The following is an 18,940-nucleotide window of genomic DNA, read 5'->3' on the forward strand; positions in this document are numbered from 1 at the left end:
AGAGATAGTCACCAGCCACCACCCCACCCCAATATCTGCAACCCTGCATGGATAAGCAGGTGTAGTCAAAGGATGGATGTATTCTTCACACGGATGAGATGTCTGTGTAGCTTACAGTAAAAATAAATCTGATATGAACTGCATTAAGTTGAATTCAGTTTTATAGTTTCTTTATATTGCACCAATTCATAATGATGTCATCTCAAGACACCTTACATAACAAAGCTAAAATCTACTATTCAGTTCAAAGTCTAATCCAATACAGTCAGATTTATATTTCAGTCCAATTAAAAACAGTTCAGTTCACTAAATCATTATGAAATATACTCAGATTTAATTGATCCAATAAAGCCAATCAATTCAAACGTGTGTTAAGGGAAACCAGCCTCATCCTGAGCAGCATGAAGTCACAGAAGAGAGGAAAGTCTCTCTTATCAGGAAGAAACTTCCAGCAGTAGAGGGCTCTGCTGGAAGTTTAAAGCACAATAAAGCACGAGTTATATTGTGCGCAATTGTCCTTTGCTGTTCAAGAAAGTAGAGTAAAAACACCCCTTTAACCTCATACCCATACACTTTAAATGAACATGCATTTACCCTTCGAAATATAAAAGTGATGAACAAATGAATACTTATTAATATTGAGAAAAGACTATAAAATAATATGAAGTTGTAACATATTTTGCTATTTTCTGAAATTGTTCAGTGTAATAACTATTGAAAAATATTCGCTTATTCCTGACTGCTTAGCATCTTTTCTGGACATGTTCGGCTCCTTATCTTGACTCCTGAGACCCTCAGGGATACGTAAAGCTGTACAAAATGTTGTCAGTACAGTCGATCAATACGAATCTCCCACACTGAAACAAGTTGTTTTTAAGCTTCCAGGTACCTGAATTTTTGTTCTCTTTTGTCCTGGAGCTCTGTAAGGTGGCATATCTTCAGCGTTTCCACACATCTCTTGCATCCCTAGGCCCTATAGCACCCTTTTACCATCACTGCATCTAGTATATCCCAATCATTCTTTCTCTCTCATCTATAGGCCCTGTCACTTTCATCATCTTCATTTGGCTTAGATAGCTTCAACACCCTAATACTTTGTCATATTTTAGCCTTATATATATAAATCAAATGGGTTTGAATAAATTTTTGTGAACTTGCAATTACTGGCCAGTTGGTGGCAGTATATGTAGTGATGCATTAAAGACCAATAAAAAAGCTTGATTGCAAGTATGTCCACAACACCCAATGCACCTCAAGGAAACGTTTTTTTCAAAAGCTTTATAAAGCCCCAGCTACTCCCAATTTCTACATCTTTGCTCGGGAAATTGAAGGTGATATAATTTTCATCCAATTATTTTCAAGCCTTTTGAAATTTTTCTGACAAAGTTTCTGGAAATCCTAAAGAATTTGGCATACCACATTGTATCAGATCAAAACTTTCTTTACAGTGTGCAGAGTTAATAGGGTCTCAACAGTTTCTGAAGGAAGAATGGAGGAGAAAATATATTCAGCTATTTTTAAATATCAGAATTTGTCGTGGGATGGCACCTCAGGACCAGAGGGAGTTTACTGACTCTCTAATCTGGGAATATTCAGATATGTTTTCTAAAATAATTTGGCAGAGGAGCCAGCTTTGGAAAGTGAACTGATACTTTTATCAGTGTGACTTGACTGTGCAGTTCTGCGTTATACATTAGACACTGAACAGTGTCTGTTGTCACAGCCTAGTACTGAAGTGAACCAGGTAGTAGGTTTTAATTAATATTTAGGTACACAGTAGTTAGAAGTATAAACTCAGAAATCTGTTGAGGTTTAATATTGTTATTGGTTATTGATTTTAACAGGTTTTAGTAGCATGATCTATACGGTAAATACTGTGTTCTGCAATACTAGTTGATGGTACTGGTTAATTTTGGATGATTATTGGCCACCATGAGTAAATCTTTCTTTACAAATAAGTTACTATTTGTCTAGTTTATTCATGTGTCCACATGGTTGGATTGTTGAGGGAGAATGGCACAATGAATGCAATGAGATCTTTTCAGCATATAAATCTGGTCGTCAGTTTGAGATTTACAAAATGCAATATGTGGATCGGTATTAGTAAAGGTTTTTGTCGATGCTCAATTTGAATTTCCATTTAATGATGACTTTGTTCACATGATCTGAAGTGGTTGTGTTCCATGTAGGACTGGGTGAAACAGTTTGCTCTTAACTTTATACCTGCACTAATGAAACTGCTACACACATTTGTATGGGTTTCTGTTTATTTTATATATAATATATCTGAAATGAACAAACAAAATTAGGAGTTTATTCAGGATTTACTTCCAAATGATTATTGAAATCCAGTACTGAAAAGCCGTATTGTTTTTACTGCTTACATTTTCAGAGGGTAACTCTTTTTCCTCTTTTAATGGCAGTGGTTCTACAGTATTTTTTATTTTTTTGATCTTTGATTACCCTGATTACCCAGTTCTTACCACTGAATACAAAATGCCTGTATTTTGTTATGGACACAACAATTGATTCCTGTCCACACTTCGAAAACAGGTAAATATATCTCTGCACAAGCTTTGTGAGACAAATTTCAACTCATGGGGAGAATTTAAATGGATACTGAATTCATTATAAGCTTTGCACTCCCTCTGCTAAATAACAGACTGTGAGAATCCACACAGAAGAAGAAACTTTAATTTATTCTTCCCAAGCTGTGGAAAGGTATTAATGGCAAAAGAAAATTGATGTTCTAGAATGTTTGACTAACAGGATTTGACTAACAAAGATAAATAGTTAAGGAACACTTTCAAGAATCAATGAGGCACTATAAAAGCTACATTGATGTGACTTGTTGCAGCTCTTTAGTGGTTTATTGATTGGATTGAGTCAAAGGAGAAAATGAAAGAACTCCCCTCCTTACGGCAGCATATGCATTAAATCCAAGGTGATCTGTCAAGACCGTCTGCTAGGCTGCCTGTATTTGTTTAAATGTATCAATTTAATGGCTATTGAACCAATATAGTTTACATTTACCAAAGCAAACAAAGGGATTGAGTCATTTCAGTAAACGGAATAGGGAAGAACATTTAGTTTCATAGTGGAGTAGCTGACTACTCAGACTGTCCATTGTGCCATCTTTGTGGCAGCTGATGTTTTGCAGATAGTGCTCTGTAGCTCCCACTTGAAGGTAAAGGTCTGAACAGTTTGTGTCCAGGATGTGTGGGCAAGGTTATTAGGAAAATATGTACCAAAAATGTACTTCATATAGCAGGGTTTTATTTTTTTATTGTCAATTTACAAATGTCACCTCAAGACTCTTCACAAGAAAATTCTAATTTATTGAATATGACTACAGTCACATTCAGGTCAAAATCAAAGACAATTGACCCTATGTTGCCAAGAAAACCCTAGTCAATTGTTTTGATTTACTGTCTTTGATTTGTGCAGTTAATAGCAACAAAGGGTTGTTTTAATTGTTTTGTCCTGGAAAAAGACACACGTAAACACTTAATGTATTTAAAAATAACTGCTGTCACATCTTAATGGTAAACCCGTTTTAAGATATGTTGTAAAATTACAGTATGGTGCAGTAAGTAATTGTCAAATCTGAATTCATTTAAGCCTCTTTCACAAAACACTTTAAAACGGGATTTAGAGTCTTTATTCCACCTTATCGTGTTTTGTGAAGTCAGGCCACCTCTGTTACTCTTCTGACTCGCCAAGGTAGAGGTAGTCACAGGCCCGTATTAGCTGGCTTAGATAGGGCTTCCTGGGTCAAGGGAGTGATGTAGCGATGACAAATGGTTTTCTGAGACCAGCTAGCCCTGGGATCTGAAAGTGTCAACAAGGCTCAGGCATCATTTCCAAAAAGAAGAGTAAGAAGGTGAAATGTAAATTTGATTTGATACATTTGCTCAGCCAACTACAGGATTGCTACACTCAGTTTGTCTGTCATTAATGTTTTGAAATGAATAGTATGGGGTGATTTTCTTACAACTTTCTCAACTTGTAAATTACGGACAGCCAGAAGCAGCTCAGAGACTGCTCTTCTTCACGGGTTTATGCAAAAGAGGTTTTGAAACTTTCTCCCCTCAGTGGTTTCCTTATTCATTAGATCTTTTTGTTCCCCATTTTGACTGAGTTGTGAAACCTAGTTTTTCTTCTAAACCTGCTGTTTGCAAACCACAGTTTTAGTACAGTACAGTTTTGCTTTGGGGTGCTAAAAAGCTAAAAGTATAAGGCCATTGAGCCTACAGCTACAAATTCTGTTTGTAAAGTTGGTAACTGGTAAAGAGTCACTTTTTTCCTACACTACATTAATATTTGAATTAATGACATGTAAATCTACACGTGCCGAGTGTGAAGCAGCTGGGATGAAGATCAGCTCCTCCAAGTCCGAGGCCATGGTTCTCGACCGGAAAGGGGTGGCTTGTCCTCTTCAGGTTTGAGAGGAGTTCCTGCCTCAAGTGGAGGAGTTCAAGTATCTCAGGGTCTTGTTTACTAGTGAGGGAAGAATGGAGCGGGAGATCGACAGACGGATCGGTGCGGCTGCCGCAGTAATGTGGGCACTGTGCAGAGGGACGTCTGGGCGTCTCTGCTGAGTCCCGCTCCCGGATAAAGTGGAAGACGACGAGTATGAGTACGAGTAAATCTACACGTGGAACCGAAAAGGTTGATAAAATTTAGCTGTGTTAGCTGAACCGCTAACCTTGAGATGACATTATCACGCCTGCTGTCAAGACGGCCATCTTGTGAGTGCATACACACTTTTCTGCCGTCATCTTATGAGTGTCAGCTTGTATTCTGGAGAGAAGTTGTTAGTGTTTTCTGTATATGTGTGTAGAGCTTGCTGTTTGAGAGCACATGTGAATACAATCCTTGATCTATTGTTCTAAAATACCAAACCTCACCATTCACTATTCATAAAACAATAATTGACAGAGACTGAGAGCTGTTTGGCTATTAATTCATGATAATCAGGTGGTGCAGTGACTTGGTAATTTTGATCTAAACCACTAACTTTGTTAATAATTCCCTTTAGCACTTATGAATAGTTATTCATAGCCAACCAAACCGTTGTATTGGGCCCAGTGGACCAGGGTTGTGGACTGCTATTAACTGACTCATCTGCCGACTATATTCCATATAATTACCCTAATCATATACATTTTCTTTCTTAGTGTAAAACCAGTATCTGTAGAATCTGTGAACTTCAACATGAATTTCCTGGAGATCCAGTCCATACTCATAAAGTGTAAAGTCACATTACTGGAGAAACTTACATTTAATTAGTGGATTGTGCATATTAAATTCCACTGTAAATTTAATTAAAGGAAGAGTTAATGCTTATTGCCACAAAGTTGTCTGAACACTTTTTCAGTCTGCCAGTGTTGGCATTGTCAGTGAAGGAAAATAGAAAATCTGTGGACAGATTGCATTTTCTCAATTAAAACCAAACACATGGCTCATGCTTTGTGTTCACAGAAGACATATTTAAGGCTCTGCTGGGAGAGAAGCTTGGTTGTGTTTCACTGTCTAATGACCAAACATAAATCCATTACCAGCTTGTATAAATCATCGGTGCTGTAGCTGGGCCTTTCTTTGTTAAGTCTGTCACACTGCCATTTGACAAGATATATTTAAACCAGCAATCATATGTTCCTTTATAATAACTAAAAGAGGAGGACAAAGCAAAGACACTATGATCGCCTGTCACCACAAGTATTTGAGCAGTTAATAAAGAATACAATTGATGAGTTTAACACCTCTTCAGTGACAAGATGAAAAGCAATAACCAAAATCAGGTACAACAGGGACTTCTACAAGGACAATGCATCATCTCACAGCTTGTAACTCCTTCTCATCCCAGACTGGAAGATTGTCTTTAGCGCATGTTCTAACACACAAGGGATGTAGGCAGACCAGCAACTCACTGCATTTGAAAAATGCCTTCCTCCTTAACATTCCACTTGTTTTGAGAATATTTGGAATACATTAAACATTAAATGACGATAAATAATGATTTACTTCACAATTTAAAATTGTTCAGTCGGATTTTGTGTGCATTCTTTAACATGGAGCAAAGAAAGTTTGAAATTTCATATTTTTCCAATATAACATTGTGTATTAACACGGTTATTGTCACAGTGATGCCAGTGCAATAAGTGAAAAGTTCAAAGGCTAACATAACATGTAGACAGAGTACAGCCCATGTACAAGTTAGAAAGTATCTGGGATTAAATCTGACCTAATTTACAATGCATCAGAAGTGACATATGAGCCAGATAAAACAGAAAATCTCAGTTCTTTAAAACTGACAGCTCAGAAGGTTGGAGTTCTATGCTTTGGCTCACTGTGTTAACTGTGGGCTAACAAATATCTGTATTAAGTAATTAAGTATATTAACTGCTTAAAATATGCAATCACTAATTTAAAATAAATCTCAAAATAATCAACAGGACACAGGTCACTACGTGATACTGGTGGAGGAAAACATTTCCTGACTCGCTCCTCCAAAACACCCCAAAGTGGCTCAATAATATTTAGATCTGGTGACTGTGCAGGCCACGGGAGATGTTCAACTTCACTTTCATGTTCATCAAACCAATCTTTCACCAGTCTTGCTGTGTGTATTGGTGCATTGTCATCCTGATACACGGCACCGCCTTCAGGATACAATGTTTGAACCATTGGATGCACATGGTCCTCAAGAATGGTTCAGTAGTCCTTGGCAGTGACGCGCCCATCTAGCACAAGTATTGGGCCAAAGGAATGCCATGATATGGAAGCCCAAACCATCTCTGATCCACCCCCATGCTTCACTCTGGGCATGTAACAGTCTGGGTGGTACGCTTCTTTGGGGCTTCTCCACACCGTAACTCTCCCGGATGTGGGGAAAACAGTAAAGGACTTATCAGAGAACAATACATGTTTCACATTGTCCACAGCCCAAGATTTGCGCTCCTTGCACCATTGAAACCGACGTTTGGCATTGGCATGAGTGACCAAAGGTTTGGCTATAGCAGCCCGACCGTGTATATTGACCCTGTGGAGCTCCTGACGGACAGTTCTGGTGGAAACAGGAGAGTTGAGGTGCACATTTAATTCTGCCGTGATTTGGGCAGCCGTGGTTTTATGTTTTTTGGATACAATCCGGGTTAGCACCCGAACATCCCTTTCAGACAGCTTCCTCTTGCGTCCACAGTTAATCCTGTTGGATGTGGTTCGTCCTTCTTGGTGGTATGCTGACATTACCCTGGATACCGTGGCTCTTGATACATCACAAAGACTTGCTGTCTTGGTCACAGATGCGCCAGCAAGACGTGCACCAACAATTTGTCCTCTTTTGAACTCTGGTATGTCACCATAATGTTGTGTGCATTTCAATATTTTGAGGAAAACTGTGCTCTTACCCTGCTAATTGAACCTTCACACTCTGCTCTTACTGGTGCAATGTGCAATCAATGAAGACTGGCTACCAGGCTGGTCCAATTTAGCCTTGAAACCTCCCACACTAAAATGACAGGTGTTTCAGTTTCATTGTCCAACCCCTGCATATATATATATATATATATATATATTTTAAATAGAGCAGAGAAAAACTATACAACCATGAACAAAAACACTATATTACTTTATACTTTGCCGATATCCGTCAATTTTCCTTTTTACTTGCATAATTAGACTTGCGAAGATATTTGTTTTTGGAATACAAATTATAGATTGATTCTATACTTTTGCCCCTGCTAGACATGCAATTAATTTAAACAAAACCATTTTTTTGTCACATATTTCACCAATCAAAACAGTTCATGTAGAAAAATTAAATATCTGTGTTATATCTCAGATAATATTTTGGCAAAAAAGGAAAACAGCTGACTAAACATCCTCCAGGAGTGGCGTTTCTTCTGTTGACTTCTGCTTTCATCTTGTTGATGTTTGTTAACAACTTTAGAAAATGTTTTAGTTTTAGTTTGTATTTGAAAACTCCAATTGTATTTCAAAGAGGAGGGGTGAGATCCTGATTTATTTCAAAATCAGCTTAGGGCAAAATCAGAAGAAGAACATGGAAGAAGCTTTTATCACCTCTTGTGTGTAATGTTGGACGTAAACTTCCTCAAATCACTCAAACTTGTCAAATTTATATTAACAACGAAAGGAAAATGTTGTGGTTACCATTATTTGTAGTGGATGTATGTGTTTCTTTTTCTTTAAATTATTTATAACACTTATCCACATTTAACACCTTTAGTGGTGTTGATTTTCCTGTTATTGTCATAATTCTTGGGTCTGCTATGTTGTTATTTCTGGACCTGAACTGCTGATCCCGCTGTAGAGCATGTTTCAGCCCTTTGCTGTTGCCACACTGATGTCTTATTGCCTCATCAGCCAGCATGGATTTAAAAAGCTACCAAATGGTCAATGGATGCCTGAGCGGTGGTACCAAGTCAAATGTTTTTTTCTTTCTTAGCATTCTGTTTCCCTGTCATTTACCTTGTGGTCTTTCTCTACACACTCCCTCCTCTGAGCCCTTCAAGCACCTGTTTAGGAAATGTTTCTGTCGGGGTTCTGGGTTCAGTGTGTGTGTTGTTTTTTTTCAGTTTCCAGATGGTGCTAGAGTTTCTCAGGTGGGCTGGGTGACAGGTGCGACTGATCTGCTGATTGCTTTGAGGAGTATTTAAGCAGGAGGCTGCCAGCACTTCGATGCCAATGTTTGCCTTCAGTGGGAGAAACCTGAACTTTCTGATCATTCTTCGTTGAACTTTGACTTTGGTTCCAGAAGTTTCTGGACGATCAAGATTACCTATGTTTGGTGGATTTTCGTTTGGATTTCATTTCCAAGTACCAAGCTGGCAGCTTCCTGTTATCCTCCGTCTCCTGAACCAAGGCAAAAGCGTACCCTGTCCACCCTCCAATGCAAGTACCTGAACATTGAACTAACTCCTGAACTCACCAGAACTCACTCTGCAGCTCAAGTAAACCATCTGGATTTTCTCCGCTTCGCACACCTGGGTCCCGACTCTCTCTGCCCCTGGCGACCTGACTGCACTCATTTAGTAAGCCGCTCTTCTGATTACAATAGTTACCTTTCGTTATTTTGCAATATTATAAGTTTCCCGTTTCACCAGTTCTCTTCCCCCTCTTTTCATACAGTTGGCGATTCACCCGTTCATGTTCCAGACTCACTAATTATAAATATAACACCTTTCACTGATTCAGTTGTTCCTCAGAGTGTTCTTCTGTATGTGGGTCAGATCTATTACGAAAGCAATGACAGTCTCTATGACAAACAGGCCAGAGCCTACAGTTACCTACCTGGAAATTTCCCTGTTCAAAGACTGCTTCCTTGAGTCACCTCCTCTCTGTATAGAACGGTGTGTAGTTTATTATAAGTAAGTCATCTAGCTGCCGATGTGAGGAGGTTTCAGAAAAGGACTGTTGTGACACCATCTTAATTGAGCTGAAAAATATATATATTTTTTTCAACGAGTACAGATATGTGCACCGATCTGGAGAAACTCACCCTTTTAAATAAAGTTTGTCTTAACTTAAAAAAAACATAACACAAACACAGAACACATAAACTGAGCAGATGTGCTGAGGAGATAATCTGCTAGCACTAAGACGGCTGAGTTTCAACACAACCAAAACCAAACGTCATAAAACGAAAATTGTTTTATATTATTTCACTCTAAACTACTTCTCTCTGCCCATAACACAACCTCTTACGTGAACCGTGCTGAGGAAAAGTTGTCCGGGGCGACGAAGTTGAAGAAAGCATCCACGGTGAACAAAGGGTTAACTTGCTAATCTCTGGAGCTGTGGGGTGGGACATCTCGTTCTGCTGGCCGACCAAACTGCACGTTACTGCTGTAGCCATGGTGATGCGGTCCCGTTGTCCTTCCTTCAGACTGGTAAAACTGCTCCACTCGGCGTCGTAGAAACAGGGTCTCTGCTGGGAACTCTCTGGAACACTGTTTGCTTCTGTAGACCTCAGAGAGAAAAGTAAAGCAACGCTTGTACCTTAATTACCCCTGTTCATGAATGAATACCGGATTCACAAACAGCAATTCATTCCTACTTAACTTAGTGCATATGATCGCGTGATCGTATGACACTCTTAGATCCAGTTTGAAGAGTTATGTCTATTTGCCTGCAAAGAGACATTAGCGCGCTGTGTCCCTCCGTCCAGTTCCGCTGGGGACCTGCGTGGAAGAGGTCAGTTTGTTGCAAATGCGGGGTTTTTATTTGGACAGTGACGTCATGGGAAGTCCGCTGTTATTCCCCGTTTCTGGCTGTGCTGGAAGTAGGTTAATGCGATTTATTTTGAAAGTTCCAGAAAAGTTACTACTGGCCTTCTTTTGTAATCCATGGCTGAGGTCCCAACAATGATAAGCAACAAAAAAGCCATAAATAGCTGCCTTTCAATTGCATCTATGAAAAGACAATGGATTAAGCTGACAAATGGAGAATAAAAAGAGAACCTTGACTGTTTTCTGTAGTAAATGCATCATCCAATTGAACTTCTGTCAACAGTACCGGCTGTTTTAGCACAATCCCTGAACTGCAGCTATTGAAACAGTTATGAGACTTAAAAGGTAGGAACACCAGCAGCAACTATCCTTTGAAATATGTCAAGTTCCTTTGCTGTTATCATTCTGCAGCATGCTGTGTTTATTTACGATGAGATTTTGTTCTTGAGTTTGAGTATAGGTTTTGCCGTCATCCCTGATAACAAAAGGTTATACTGTTGTTTGATGGTTCAGATCGAAGAAATGCTCTAAAGCTCCAGGAAAAGACACCACAAGCAAGGAGCTGACCTGTTGTAGAAATGGGTTTTTGAGCCGTAAAAGTGCAGATGAAGAAAAACAGGGAGTAGTAATCTTTTCTCTTATAATGGCCTGTGAAGAGAAGTCTCAATGTGCACACACTGATTTATTTGTGCCATCTAAGTCCTCCCAGCAAGAAAGAAAACCAAGAGTTCTTTGGAAACAAGCTTTGAAGAGGTTTGCAATAGAGCTTGATGGGCAAACATTCTTCAAAATGTTTTAGCTGTCAATAGGTGAGGATGTTTGTGTATGGAAAAATACATTAAAGAAACTATTACACTAGATGTAATGCAGACACTGACCATTTTCATTGAATTTGGACCTAGAGAAATATATCTGCTACACTGTTTGTCATGTTACAAGTTATGGAAACACACCAGGTAATTATATTGCTCCTGCTTACAGCATCAACAGGAAGACCTGTCTAAAGCAAACCACATATGTTTTGTAATACATTAATTATATTTAATACAATTGTTTTTTCAGAGCTCTAGTATTGGACATGACTTGATATAATGTAATAAAGATACTAAAAGTGAATCTTATCTGCTCTTGATCTGATTGTTCTGCAGAGATAGTTGTGTTTATACTGTATTATTTTTTTTCCTATTACAAATAAAATGGGCTTTTTGTTGAAAATTGTATAAAGTTGACATGATTTTCAAGCAAAAATCTTCTCCACTAAGCCTTGCAGCAAGATCAATTTTGCAGCCATGAGGGATAATTTAAGGCAACCTGATTTTATTTCAAAGTAATATCTTGGGGAAATGGTACAAAAACACACAATAGCATGTGATAATGGTGTGTGCACTTTGTACCAGAAGTGCTTGGCTTCGTATCAGTGAAGCAATGACACAATAGAACTTGTTGGTCTTGTGGACTTGAATAGGTCAGAGCTATTCTTGAAGAGACCTTGAGATGAAACATCCTAATTAACATGAGCTCAAGAGCTCTTAATTGTGATTTGCTGTGATAGGATCCCCTTCAGTCATAACAAACTACACTCACACAGCCGACATCAAGGATGTCTTTAAGTTAAACATCACAAAGGGAACTGGTGGCAAAAAAAGAAGGTTATAGCGGAAAAAAAAATTAAAGGCTGTAATCAGATGTGATTTTTCAACAGGGGGTAGGTGCAGCGACTGAAAAAAATCAGCAGGCTCAGTTTTAGAGCTGTTTTGGAAAATTATTTAAAAATGCAGATGTATGTTTCCTTATTGTATCATAGACAATTAGGGTCAACATGTACCATGTTGAGGAAGAGAGAGAGTAGGCCTCGATATAACCACATGGTAACTACCCTCACCTCAGACTGTGAAAAAGAGAGATCTGGTTTTAAGTTATGTGATGAAACTCAAAAAAAGTGTTTTGTGGCAGGATAAAGCTCTGGTTTTGTCGTTTAAACCTAATGTGAATTCACAAAAAGGTTTGAGGTACACATGAGCTGTTTCAAATGCACCTTTAAATAGTCTTATTTTGATGTCCCTGCAAAATAATGATATGTGAGGGTGTTAGGGCCTTCAATTTTGCATTTACAAATTGCATAAAATCATATAATAATTACAATACAATAATGCTAATTTATGTTTAGCAGTGTATTGGAACAATTGTGCATACTAAACCCATTTTGTTGTGGTGCGTGCATGCCCCAGTAAAACATCCTGATCCAATTTATGACAAATAGTGGCAAATGTTAAACAAAAAGTGCCTAAAGATGGAATATTTTCTGATGCAGGCAGCAATTACAGACACAACAGCAGAAGTTGAGAAAAACCATTTTTTGTAAAATATATGAACAAGTGTTGTTGTGCAGGTATCGGTACCGGGTTCCAGGATGACACCAGGAAAGGTAAGGCTCTAAATCTTGTTTGGAGATGATGATAAATCAGCAGATACTTCTGAGGGGCCTTACTTACAATCTGGCATCTGTCTCAGGGAGCCAGCTACTCTTAAAGCTCCTCCTGGTGAGTCTCAATGAGCTGCAGCTGTGGAGCCTGCCGTTCACATCCTGAAAAAAAGGAGAAAACCATTAAAATAACTTGCAAACAGCTCTGTCCAGCATCCAGCATTGACTGGATGCCCTATGTCTTGTTTTTTATCTTGTCATTTTAATACAATACTAATATCTCAATACAAATACTTTGTTTTTAATGATAACTCTTGTAAGTGTTAAGACTATTAGTAATGCTGTTGCTTTCGTTTCCTGTAGTGTAATAAATGAATCCATAAATTCTTGGAAAGGTTTTAACATGCCCACAGGAAAGCTGACTTCATCTGTGAGCCTGGCGAAAACAGCAGATAATTATTTTTCCATCTCAGAATGTTAATGTTGCTGACTGACAGCTGGTTCTGAGAACAGAGAATGATTTAATATGCATTCGTGGCGCTTACATGCAGATCACATTTTGTCAGATTTCTGAACTCCCATATGTGTTTATAACCAGCTCATGAATCTGATTTCAGACTGTCATTCAGCTCAACAGCAACATCTTATGATCCTCATTTCTGTTTCATCTTCTCCTCTTTGAACACCCTCACACCATCCACCCCGTCTGACCTCCACCTGCTATGTCAAGAACGATGTGCGCCTCGAGCTGAGCTAATAATGAAGATGACAAAAAGAGAGAGGATCTCTCCTTTGCCTGAGCAAGCGAGACTAATAAGTTCAGTGGGTTCAATTGCGTTTGCCAGGCAACGATGTAAATTTAGGAGTTGACAAACTTGCTTTTGAAATAACACTAGCAGGGTAAGAGCACAGTTTTGCTCAAAATATTGAAATGCACACAACAGGGTGACATACCAGAGTTCAAAAGAGGACAAATTGTTGGTGCACGTCTTGCTGGCGCATCTGTAACCAAGACAGCAAGTCTTTGTGATGTGTCAAGAGCCACAGTATCCAGGGTAATGTCAGCATACCACCAAGAAGGATGAACCACATCCAACAGGATTAACTGTGGACGCAAGAGGAAGCTGTCTGAAAGGGATGTTCGGGTGCTAACCCGGATTGTATCCAAAAAACATAAAACCACAGCTGCCCAAATCACGGCAGAATTAAATGTGCACCTCAACTCTCCTGTTTCCACCAGAACTGTCCGTCGGGAGCTCCACAGGGTCAATATACACGGCCGGGCTGCAATAGCCAAACCTTTGGTCACTCATGCCAATACCAAACGTCGGTTTCAATGGTGCAAGGAGCACAAATCTTGGGCTGTGGACAATGTGAAACATGTATTGTTCTCTGATGAGTCCACCTTTACTGTTTTCCCCACATCCGGGAGAGTTACGGTGTGGAGAAGCCCCAAAGAAGCGTACCACCCAGACTGTTGCATGCCCAGAGTGAAGCATGGGGGTGGATCAGTGATGGTTTGGGCTGCCATATCATGGCATTCCCTTGGCCCAATACTTGTGCTAGATGGGCGCGTCACTGCCAAGGACTACCGAACCATTCTTGAGGACCATGTGCATCCAATGGTTCAAACATTGTATCCTGAAGGCGGTGCCGTGTATCAGGATGACAATGCACCAATACACACAGCAAGACTGGTGAAAGATTGGTTTGATGAACATGAAAGTGAAGTTGAACATCTCCCATGGCCTGCACAGTCACCAGATCTAAATATTATTGAGCCACTTTGGGGTGTTTTGGAGGAGCGAGTCAGGAAACGTTTTCCTCCTCCAGTATCACGTAGTGACCTGGTCACTATCCTGTAAGAAGAATGGCTTAAAATCCCTCTGACCACTGTGCAGGACTTGTACAGGTCCTTCTCAAAATATTAGCATATTGTGATAAAGTTAATTATTTTCCATAATGTCATGATGAAAATTTAACATTCATATATTTTAGATTCATTGCACACTAACTGAAATATTTCAGGTCTTTTATTGTCTTAATACGGATGATTTTGGCATACAGCTCATGAAAACCCAAAATTCCTATCTCACAAAATTAGCATATCATTAAAAGGGTCTCTAAACGAGCTATGAACCTAATCATCTGAATTAACGAGTTAACTCTAAACACCTGCAAAAGATTCCTGAGGCCTTTAAAACTCCCAGCCTGGTTCATCACTCAAAACCCCAATCATGGGTAAGACTGCCGACCTGACTGCTGTCCAGAAGGCCACTATTGACACCCTCAAGCAAGAGGGTAAGACACAGAAAGAAATTTCAGAACAAATAGGCTGTTCCCAGAGTGCTGTATCAAGGCACCTCAGTGGGAAGTCTGTGGGAAGGAAAAAGTGTGGCAGAAAACGCTGCACAACGAGAAGAGGTGACCGGACCCTGAGGAAGATTTTGGAGAAGGGCCGATTCCAGACCTTGGGGGACCTGCGGAAGCAGTGGACTGAGTCTGGAGTAGAAACATCCAGAGCCACCGTGCACAGGTGTGTGCAGGAAATGGGCTACAGGTGCCGCATTCCCCAGACCTGGGCTACAGAGAAGCAGCACTGGACTGTTGCTCAGTGGTCCAAAGTACTTTTTTCGGATGAAAGCAAATTCTGCATATCATTCAGAAATCAAGGTGCCAGAGTCTGGAGGAAGACTGGGGAGAAGGAAATGCCAAAATGCCAGAAGTCCAGTGTCAAGTACCCACAGTCAGTGATGGTCTGGGGTGCCGTGTCAGGCACCGGTGTTGGTCCACTGTGTTTTATCAAGGGCAGGGTCAATGCAGCTAGCTATCAGGAGATTTTGGAGCACTTCATGCTTCCATCTGCTGAAAAGCTTTATGGAGATGAAGATTTCATTTTTCAGCACGACCTGGCACCTGCTCACAGTGCCAAAACCACTGGTAAATGGTTTACTGACCATGGTATCACTGTGCTCAATTGGCCTGCCAACTCTCCTGACCTGAACCCCATAGAGAATCTGTGGGATATTGTGAAGAGAACGTTGAGAGACTCAAGACCCAACACTCTGGATGAGCTAATGGCCGCTATCGAAGCATCCTGGGCCTCCATAAGACCTCAGCAGTGCCACAGGCTGATTGCCTCCATGCCACGCCGCATTGAAGCAGTCATTTCTGCAAAAGGATTCCCGACCAAGTATTGAGTGCATAACTGTACATGATTATTTGAAGGTTGACGTTTTTTGTATTAAAAACACTTTTCTTTTATTGGTCGGATGAAATATGCTAATTTTGTGAGATAGGAATTTTGGGTTTTCATGAGCTGTATGCTACAATCATCCGTTTTAAGACAATAAAAGACCTGAAATATTTCAGTTAGTGTGCAATGAATCTAAAATATATGAATGTTAAATTTTCATCATGACATTATGGAAAATAATGAACTTTATCACAATATGCTAATATTTTGAGAAGTACCTGTATACTGCTCTAAACATTATGAAATCTTCTCGTCATAAGAAGTTTCTTGCAAAAATATTCATGCCTCTTGAATGTTGTGACATTTTGTAACATTAGCACCAGAAACGGGAAGGTATTTTACTGAGGTTTAATGTTATAGGTTTTAATAACATCAAACAAATAAAAATGTGAATGGTTTGGTGTGCATATGAATTTCCCTAAACGTCCAGTGTAATCTACGGCCCTCAGTTGTCATCTAAGCAGTAAACATAATCCGCCTGTGTGTCATTTAATCTCTGCATCAGTCCAGCTGTTCTGCAAAGACTTCAGAGGATTGTTAGAGAACATTGGTGAACAAACAACATCATGAAGACCAGGGAACACACCAGACAGGTTGGCAAGAAGGTCATTGAGAAGTTTACAGCAGGGCTAGATTATAACATAACATCATAAGCTTTAAACATCTTGCTTTAAACATCTTGCAAAGGACTGTTCAATCTATCACCTGAAATGGAAAGAGTATGGCTAATCTGCATTGACACAACAAACTGTTCAAGACCTGGTCATCCATGGAAAGCAATATTCAGAAAAGCAGCCAAGAGGTAACTCTGGAGAAGCTGCAGAGATGCACTGCATAGATCGGAGAATTTGTTAATATAACTATTGTTCATGTACTCAAAGAATCTAGCAAAAAAAAAAAAAAAGCCATAAGAAATGCGGTTTGTAATTTGTCACTAGTCTTTTAGGGAACACAGCAGATATGTAAGAAGGTCACAGGAAAAAGACAATTAAACTTTTTCGCTCACGTGCAAAAAGTAGTGTTTGCATGTGGGATACTTTCGTTTCTTTTTTTGGCAGGGACATGGAAGATCGCTAGGACTGATTACAAGATGGATGAGCTAGATACAGAAGAACCCTGAAGGAAAACCTGTCAGAGGCTCCAAATGATTTGAGACTGAGGCAGAGGTTCATCCTCCTGGATGTCAATGAACCTAAACATGCAGCCAGAGATGTAACATAATGACTCAATCCATATTCATGTATTGTAGAATGGCCTAGTCAAAGTCCAATCTTAAAACCAGTTAAAAATTTGTGGCAAGATTTGAAAACTGATAACAGATGCTCTCCATCTAAACTGGCTGAGCTTGAACTGTTTTGTGAAGAAGAATGAGTAAAATTGCAAAGGAAAAAGACTTGCAGCACTAACTGCAGCAAAAGGATGTTCTGCCGTGTTTGAAGGTTGTTAAGGAGGACCCAATTGGCATCAGGACACTGGCAAACACATAAAGGAGGGTGAAATCGTATTTAATAATTACAACACAAGGAATACACACAGGAACCAGAGCGACAGCAACAGTAGAATCTAACTCTTAGAGAAAGAAACCAATGAGCTTCAACACTGAGGACCATGGAAACCTGGTGAGAGCAATCAACAGAATGTAGAGCAGTGGGGTGAAGAGTCTAAGCAGGGAACTGAGGGAAGGATAAATAATCAACATAGGAGAAACTAAATAAAAACAGAGGATCGAATGTCAAAGCTAACGGTCTGAAACTTCCAGGATGTAAGAGCTTCAGAAGCCTGGAGAACCATTGATCAAGACTACTATAAAAAATATCAAGAGAGTCTATCTACACACTTTTTTTTTTTGAAGAAACTGCAAAGCGTCATGATTATCCTGTGTTAGGTGTTTGAGTTCTTGATGGTTTCCCTGCTTTTGGTCTCTTGTTGCAGTTAATTTATGGTTAGATTAGGTCCATTCCTGTGTTTAGATATGTTTTACTTTCCTAGACTTTCACTGTGTTCCCTTAGCCTACCTCTTTCAGTAGCTCTACGTTCTCCCTGCCACCAGCTGCTCCACATTTCACCTGATTAGCTCTTCTAGTTCATTGGTCATTTCTCCACCCTGCCTCTGCATTTAAATTCTGGTTTTCATTAATCGCCACTGGATCCCACTGTTTGTCATGGCCTGTGTGGTTTACCTGCTCCATATATGTAAATCTGCCCATGTTCTGTGTCCTGCATCTCTATGTATATTTACCAGTTCAGTTGTGTTATTATTAAATAGTTCTACTCACCATGCGGCTCCCTCGTTCCTATCTGCATGTTGGTCCAACAAAACACCTCCATTCCATGACACAAAGACTTTATTTTATCATCCCACTTCACAATTGTGCACTACTTTATCTTGTTCTATTACAGAAAATGCTGATAAAATACATTACAGATTTTCAGTTTCAACATGAGAAGATATAAAAGAGTTTAAGGGCACTTGCAAGCAGTGAAGCTGGGATGTAGGGAGGTATCAAAAGACAAATATAATGAAAAAAAACTTTAACTAACTTCTACATCAGCAGGAACCATTAACTGTTCCATTAAAATCTGCACTCAGATTATATGCAGGGTTATGAGACCAAGTGTTGTCTGGGTGATTTTTGTCAGGCAAGAACTAAACCTGTTTATTTAATAATTTCTTCTTGTGTTGGGCAAAAAGCTATATACAGGTCCTTCTCAAAATATTAGCATATTGTGATAAAGTTCATTATTTTCCATAATGTCATGATGAAAATTTAACATTCATATATTTTAGATTCATTGCACACTAACTGAAATATTTCAGGTCTTTTATTGTCTTAATACGGATGATTTTGGCATACAGCTTATGAAAACCCAAAATTCCTATCTCACAAAATTAGCATATCATTAAAAGGGTCTCTAAACGAGCTATGAACCTAATCATCTGAATCAACAAGTTAACTCTAAACACCTGCAAAAGATTCCTGAGGCCTTTAAAACTCCCAGCCTGGTTCA

This window comes from Girardinichthys multiradiatus, chromosome 5, assembly GCF_021462225.1.
Source record: "Girardinichthys multiradiatus isolate DD_20200921_A chromosome 5, DD_fGirMul_XY1, whole genome shotgun sequence".
Lineage (NCBI taxonomy): Eukaryota > Metazoa > Chordata > Actinopteri > Cyprinodontiformes > Goodeidae > Girardinichthys > Girardinichthys multiradiatus.